The sequence below is a fragment of the Salvelinus alpinus genome, chromosome 13, assembly GCF_045679555.1.
Source record: "Salvelinus alpinus chromosome 13, SLU_Salpinus.1, whole genome shotgun sequence".
NCBI lineage: Eukaryota > Metazoa > Chordata > Actinopteri > Salmoniformes > Salmonidae > Salvelinus > Salvelinus alpinus.
The window spans coordinates 31140136-31146679 of record NC_092098.1 but is presented as its reverse complement, the minus strand read 5'-3'; the positions used below and the strand labels follow the sequence as shown (position 1 = coordinate 31146679).

The window sequence follows — 6544 nt, the reverse complement described above, 5'->3', positions numbered from 1 at the left end:
CAGATCTGGCTCCTCCTGCTCTTCCTGGGCACCAGAGCCAGCCCCGTGGGGGGGGTGGGGGGGGGGGTGGAGGAGAGCCCCAGGACCCTGCCACCCTGCTCCAAGTATGCCAGAAAGCGAGCCTGGAGCTGGGGGGTGAGGGGTTTGTCCGAGGCCAGTACTAGCAGGTTGGAACTCTCCAGCCAGGGTTCACTGAGGGCCTACTGGGGCAGGGTGCAAACGCACCCTCTGAAACCTCTCCTGGAAGCCGCCCGTGTACACCAGCACATTGGGGGGCTTCCCGCTAAATGTTGACCCGTCGGCTCTGACCAAGGAAGCTCTCTGCCTCATCCTCCTCGAATTCGTCCAGAGTCTCGTCCTCGCTGTCCGTGCACATGGCCTAGTCGTCAGGAAGGTCGGAGATATTGTCAACCAAGGCGTACTTGATGGAGAGTATGGTGCTGTTCCCAGCTCCAGGCACTCGTGGCAGCTGGACAGGTAGAGGTGGTGGCCTTGGCCCTCCATGTGCTGGTGGTTGTTACCCAGGGAGTCCCCTGTCCACCCCAGGGCTGGCTCCTCGTATGGGCTCTGAGCCTCGTCTCTCCACTAACGCCCTATGGACCTCCAGTGGTAGGAGCAGGCTTCCCTTCCTGCGTTGTGTTAGCTGGGGGGAGCTTCTCTCTGAGAGTACCTCCCACTCACAGGGAGAATGCTCAGAGAGGATGATCTCAGTCTGTTTTTTGAGGGAGAGGGAAGTGATGTGCTTCTCTGACTTTCCCTTCTCCAAAAGTTATTTAAAAGCATATTCTCTGAGCAGGACTGCTGGGGAAATGGGCACAGAGGGGAATATTTTAATTGCAAAATGTGGCCCGCTCTCCGTATCAAGCAAATTATTTGGATAATGTTTTGGGATATAGCCTAGCGTTGACAATAATTAAGTGAAGTTCTGAGATAGCATTGGCCAACAACTGTAACTGCATTTGCTTTTGTTACTTCTAGGTTGGACTACTGCAATGCTCTACTTTCTGGCTACCCGGATAAAGCACTAAATAAACTTCAGTTAGTGCTAAATACGGCTGCTAGAATCCTGACTAGAACCAAAGAATATGATCATATTACTCCAGTGCTAGCCTCCCTACACTGGCTTCCTGTTAAGGCAAGGGCTGATTTCAAGGTTTTACTGTTAACCTACAAAGCGTTACATGGGCTTGCTCCTACCTATCTTTCCGAGTTGGTCCTGCCGTACATACCTACACGTACGCTACGGTCACAAGACGCAGGCCTCCTAATTGTCCCTAGAATTTCTAAGCAAACAGCTGGAGGCAGGGCTTTCTCCTATATATCTCAATTTTTATGGAATGGTCTGCCTACCCATGTGAGAGACGCAGACTCGGTCTCAACTTTTAAGTCTTTACTGAAGACTCATCTCTTCAGTGGGTCATATGATTGAGTGTAGTCTGGCCCAGGATTGTGAAGGTGAACGGAAAGGCTCTGGAGCAACGAACCGCCCTTGCTGTCTCTGCCTGGCCGGTTCCCCTCTCTCCACTGGGATTCTCTGCCTCTAACCCTATTACAGGGGCTGAGTCACTGGCTTACTGGTGCTCTTTCATGCCGTCCCTAGGAGGGGTGCGTCACTTGAGTGGGTTGAGTCACTGACGTGATCTTCCTGTCTGGGTTGGCGCCCCCCCTTGGGTTGTGCCGTGGCGGAGATCTTTGTGGGCTATACTCTGCCTTGTCTCAGGATGGTAAGTTGGTGGTTGAAGATATCCCTCTAGTGGTGTGGGGGCTGTGCTTTGGCAAAGTGGGTGGGGTTATATCCTTCCTGTTTGGCCCTGTCCGGAGGTATCATCGGATGGGGCCACAGTGTCTCCTGACCCCTCCTGTCTCAGCCTCCAGTATTTATGCTGCAGTAGTTTATGTGTCGGGGGGCTAGGGTCAGTCTGTTATATCTGGAGTATTTCTCCTGTCTTATCCGGTGTCCTGTGTGAATTTAAGTATGCTCTCTCTAATTCTCTCTTTCTCTCTTTCTTTCTCTCTCTCGGAGGACCTGAGCCCTAGGACCATGCCTCAGGACGACCTGGCATGATGACTCCTTGCTGTCCCCAGTCCACCTGGCCGTGCTGCTGCTCCAGTTTCAACTGTTCTGCCTGCGGCTATGGAACCCTGACCTGTTCACCGGACGTGCTACCTGTCCCAGACCTGCTGTTTTCAACTCTCTAGAGACCGCAGGAGTGGTAGAGATACTCTTAATGATCGGCTATGAAAAGCCAACTGACATTTACTCCTGAGGTGCTGACTTGCTGCACCCTTGACAACTACTGTGATTATTATTATTTGACCATGCTGGTCATTTATGAACATTTGAACATCTTGGCTATGTTCTGTTATAATCTCCACCCGGCACAGCCAGAAGAGGACTGGCCACCCCTCATAGCCTGGTTCCTCTCTAGGTTTCTTCCTAGGTTTTGGCCTTTCTAGGGAGTTTTTCCTAGCCACCGTGCTTCTACACCTGCATTGCTTGCTGTTTGGGGTTTTAGGCTGGGTTTCTGTACAGCACTTTGAGATATCAGCTGATGTACGAAGGGCTATATAAATACATTTTATTTTATTTGAAATTTGATTTGGGACCTAAAACAAATTGTCTTCAAAAAATGCCTTAGTGTCCTTCCACCTCAAAAAGCCCAAGAAAGACACCCACCATCTCAGATTGTTCTGAACTGGTTTCTGTAGTTAGAAACAGATAAGACTAGCATTCCTGAAACATTATTTTGTTAAAAGATATATAGAAATTAAGCTAATTTATTGCACCTAAATTGTCCGTTTGAAGTTATAGGATTCATATAGTATTCTATAAATATAGTACCCAACATCCGATTTGGACCAAACCCCTTCTCAACAATGATTAAGACATTAAAATGGTCAAAGGCCCCCCAAGGACCCCCCCCCCAACCCCAACCTCAATGGAAACAGGATGCACCTGAACTCAATTTCAATTCTCATAGCAAAGGGTCTGAATACTTATGTAAATGTAAAATCATTAAAACATTTATTTTAATACATTTTCTAAAATGTCTAAAACCCTGTTTTTGTTGTGTCATTATTGGGTATTGTGTGTAGATTTATTTAGTCAACTTTAGAATAAGGCTGTAACGTAACAACATGTGGAAAAAGTGAAGGAGTCTTAATACTTTCCGAAAGCACTGTATGTTGTGTGATTAGTGATATTTACTATTAAACCAAACACAATACCATTACCAAACACAATAAAGTGTGTGTTCAGGACTTTTATCATTGAAGACCCTTTTAGACCACAACATTGAAACCATTGCAACAGCTGTAACCTAATGGCTTGCTTGTTAACCAGGAATTGTCTAATCCAGACTTTTTTTAATGGGAATAATCCACACACATAGGGGCCATTTCCTGGACACAGATTAAGCCTAAGAGAAAACAATTTGAATTGCTTTCATGGAGGACTGGCTTGAGTTGTGAGGATGACCATACAATACATTTTTATCATGAGCAAATAGCTATTGGTTTTCTACCCAAAGCGGCAAAGAAAATGTGATACATTTAATAAACACAAGAGAGCAAATTGGATTAAAGGGTATGGCAGTAGCAGGAACAGCAGCATCTGGTGGTCAAAATCGGGTACTTTCATGCTAATTTATGGGGGGAAATGCAAGCTACTTCAATGGCTAATTTCTCTGAACAGGGGAAAAACACAATCCCCAAATTTACTGAGAATACATGACATAGTATGAATAAACAATGCTCCAAGCCGCAGCTTCATACTACTTGTCGAACAGAGAACTGATACTGTATACTGGATGTTGGGGCGGGCTTGGTGTGTGGTGTGAAGGGTTGTTGGTGGCTTTTGACCATTTATTTGGATTTCTCATGTATCAATCGTTGTTAAGAAGGGGCTTGGTCCAAATTTAATATTGAGTATGATATTTCTTGAATATTATATGAATCCCATAACTTGACATGGCCAATTTGTGTGCCCTTAATTAGCTTAATTTCTCAGAGTTCAAATTGTCTTTCAACAAAATCATGTTGCTGGAATGCTTATCTTATCGGTTTCTAACAACAGAAAACCATTTCAGAACAATCTGAGATAGTGGGTGTCATGGCTTGCTGAAATGAAATGGAACGACCCCTTACAAATAGCCTTAAAAGTACAAATGTTTTTATTTTAAATATTTAAAATCCTTAAAATCCTATGTGTACAATAAAGTTGAGTTAACACACTCCATAAATGAGAAACCCTTGATTTCAAAAGTAAGGACTAGACACTCACAGACTATCTTTGAAGGCTCAAGTCCATTGTCCAGCTGAAGGTCGATCTTCCATAAATGCCACTCCGAGGTCGGCTGAAGTTGTCAACGCTGTCCTGAGCCACGGCCCTGAATGGCTGCACTAGGCTACAGGCCAGAGGGAGACAGTAGTCTGACCACTTCAGCACCTAGACAACACAGCAGAGTACACAAGTCAGCAGGATTTAAACATTAGTGGACAGTTGAAGGAAAATATCATAATTTCAGAATGTTTAATTGGGATCGGGATTAGTTCAACAATCAGATAGATACTGTACTGCATAATCACTTTTGAGTAACTAAGCAATATCTTCCTGCTGCCTGAGTAAAATAACACTTTTTGTGTTTAAAGGGACATTTAAATGGCTAAATGCAAATCAAGGAACCCTACTTCCTCTCCAACCAAAACATTTTTGCTCCAGGATCTTAGCATGGCCTCTCAAGTGTCAGCGGACCCTCTGCCATATGTGTCATCCCATGTCATTTCAGCAAGCCCTGATCCCCACCATCTCAGATTGTTCTGAAAGCATTTCTGTAGTTAGAAACAGATAAGATAAGCATTCCTGCAACAATCATTTGTTAAATTAAGCGAATTGATTGCACATATATTGGCCATTAAAATGTATAGGATTCATATAATATTCAATAAATATAGTACCCAACATACGATTTGCACAACAACATCTTATCAGTGATTAAGGTGTGAGGATTCCAAATAACATGATTTTTTAATGACTACCTCATCTCTGTACCCCAACATACAATTATCTGTAAGGTCCCTCACTGGCGTGTATTCATGGAGGCCAAGGGAAGCCAGGCTTCCCCCCCAAAAAATTACCAATAAAATGTAATAAATGATCTTTCATCACTCTGTGTTTCATAATGTTCCTTCAATTCACAAGTGGCTGAATGTATCTCACCGGAGAAAGCATCCGAGCCAGCGAAACAGCGCCCCTCTGTCTCTATATACTTTGCCCTTCTATCTGATGCTGTATGGTCAAAAATAGTATGATATTGTTGCCGCCCGTAGCATTGAATGCAAGGTAAGCCAGCGAGCATTTGGCCTCCCTTGATTAATAAAAAGTATACAATTATAGCCAATCAGCGTTGGTCCTGGCACACCAAAATAAAGTGTCAAGGGAAGCCAGTTTGGATTTGGCTTCAAACCACTCACATCAAAAGGAAAACGTCATTGACAGAAAAATTATATAACGTTGCATCTCATTGTGTCGTTGTCCTATGGTGGCTAGCTAGCTAGCTAAAATTGGCCATGGACGGAGATAGGGATTTTGACTTTTTAATTAATTCTCTGTACTGGCCAATGATTATAACGGCGATTCTGATCCAACCATAAATTCATACATTGTGCCCCTGGCCTGACAGGATGGAAGTTCAATACGTAGCTAGATGTAGTAGGCTAATGTTAACTAGCTGGCTCATCATTGCCCATGAAAGGAAGTTAGGCTAGCGAGCCACGTAGCCTAGGACAACAAAAACTGAAAGTGCATACTGTATGAGAGTCATAGACTGTTTTGTCAACATGAAAGAGAGGAGGATGGCATTGGCGTTTCTCTACAAGTAGGGTGAGTCAACATGTTTTTTCTACTTGCACGAAAGAACGCATACACACAGAAATCAGAACCATGGACAGCCATATCCTTTTTAGCTTACGTTGATTTGACTAATTCGCTTTTGGTATCTTTTAGTTTTCACTGTATTAGACTAAGCATAGTTGTATTGATGATATTGCCATGTTGAAGTTGAAATGGTGCTGCAATAGTGGAGGCAGCAGGTTTTCTTTGCAACTTGTGACATTTGTCATGAATGTAAAGCGTTATGTTTGGGGCAACCCCAACACAACAAATCACTGAGTACTCATGTTATGGGTATGCTTGGGAGTTTTTTTGTTGGGGGAGGGGGTGGGGGTAAAAAGATCCTAGAGGAAAATCTGGTTCAGTCTGCTGTCCAACAGACAATGGGAGACAAATTCACCTTTCAGTAGGACAATAACCTAAAACACAAGGCCAAATACACTGGAGTTGCTTACCAAGACAACAGTGAATGTTCCTGAGTGGCCGAGTTACAGTTTTGACTTAAATCTACTTGAAAATCTATGGCAAGACATGCAAATGGTTGTCTAGCAATGATCAACAACTAATTTGACAGGGCTTGAAGAATTTAAAAAAGAATAATGGGCAAAAGTTGCACAACCCAGGTGTGCAAAGCTCTTAGAGGCTTACCCAGAA

The 6544-nt window shown here is 43.9% G+C and overlaps 1 pseudogene; it reads right to left on the bottom strand.

Moving 5' to 3' along the window:
• LOC139536725 (biotin--protein ligase-like) overlaps positions 1-5230 on the bottom strand; it is a 36058-nt pseudogene extending 30828 nt beyond the window's left edge.
• Between the last annotated feature and the right edge of the window lie 1314 nt (positions 5231-6544).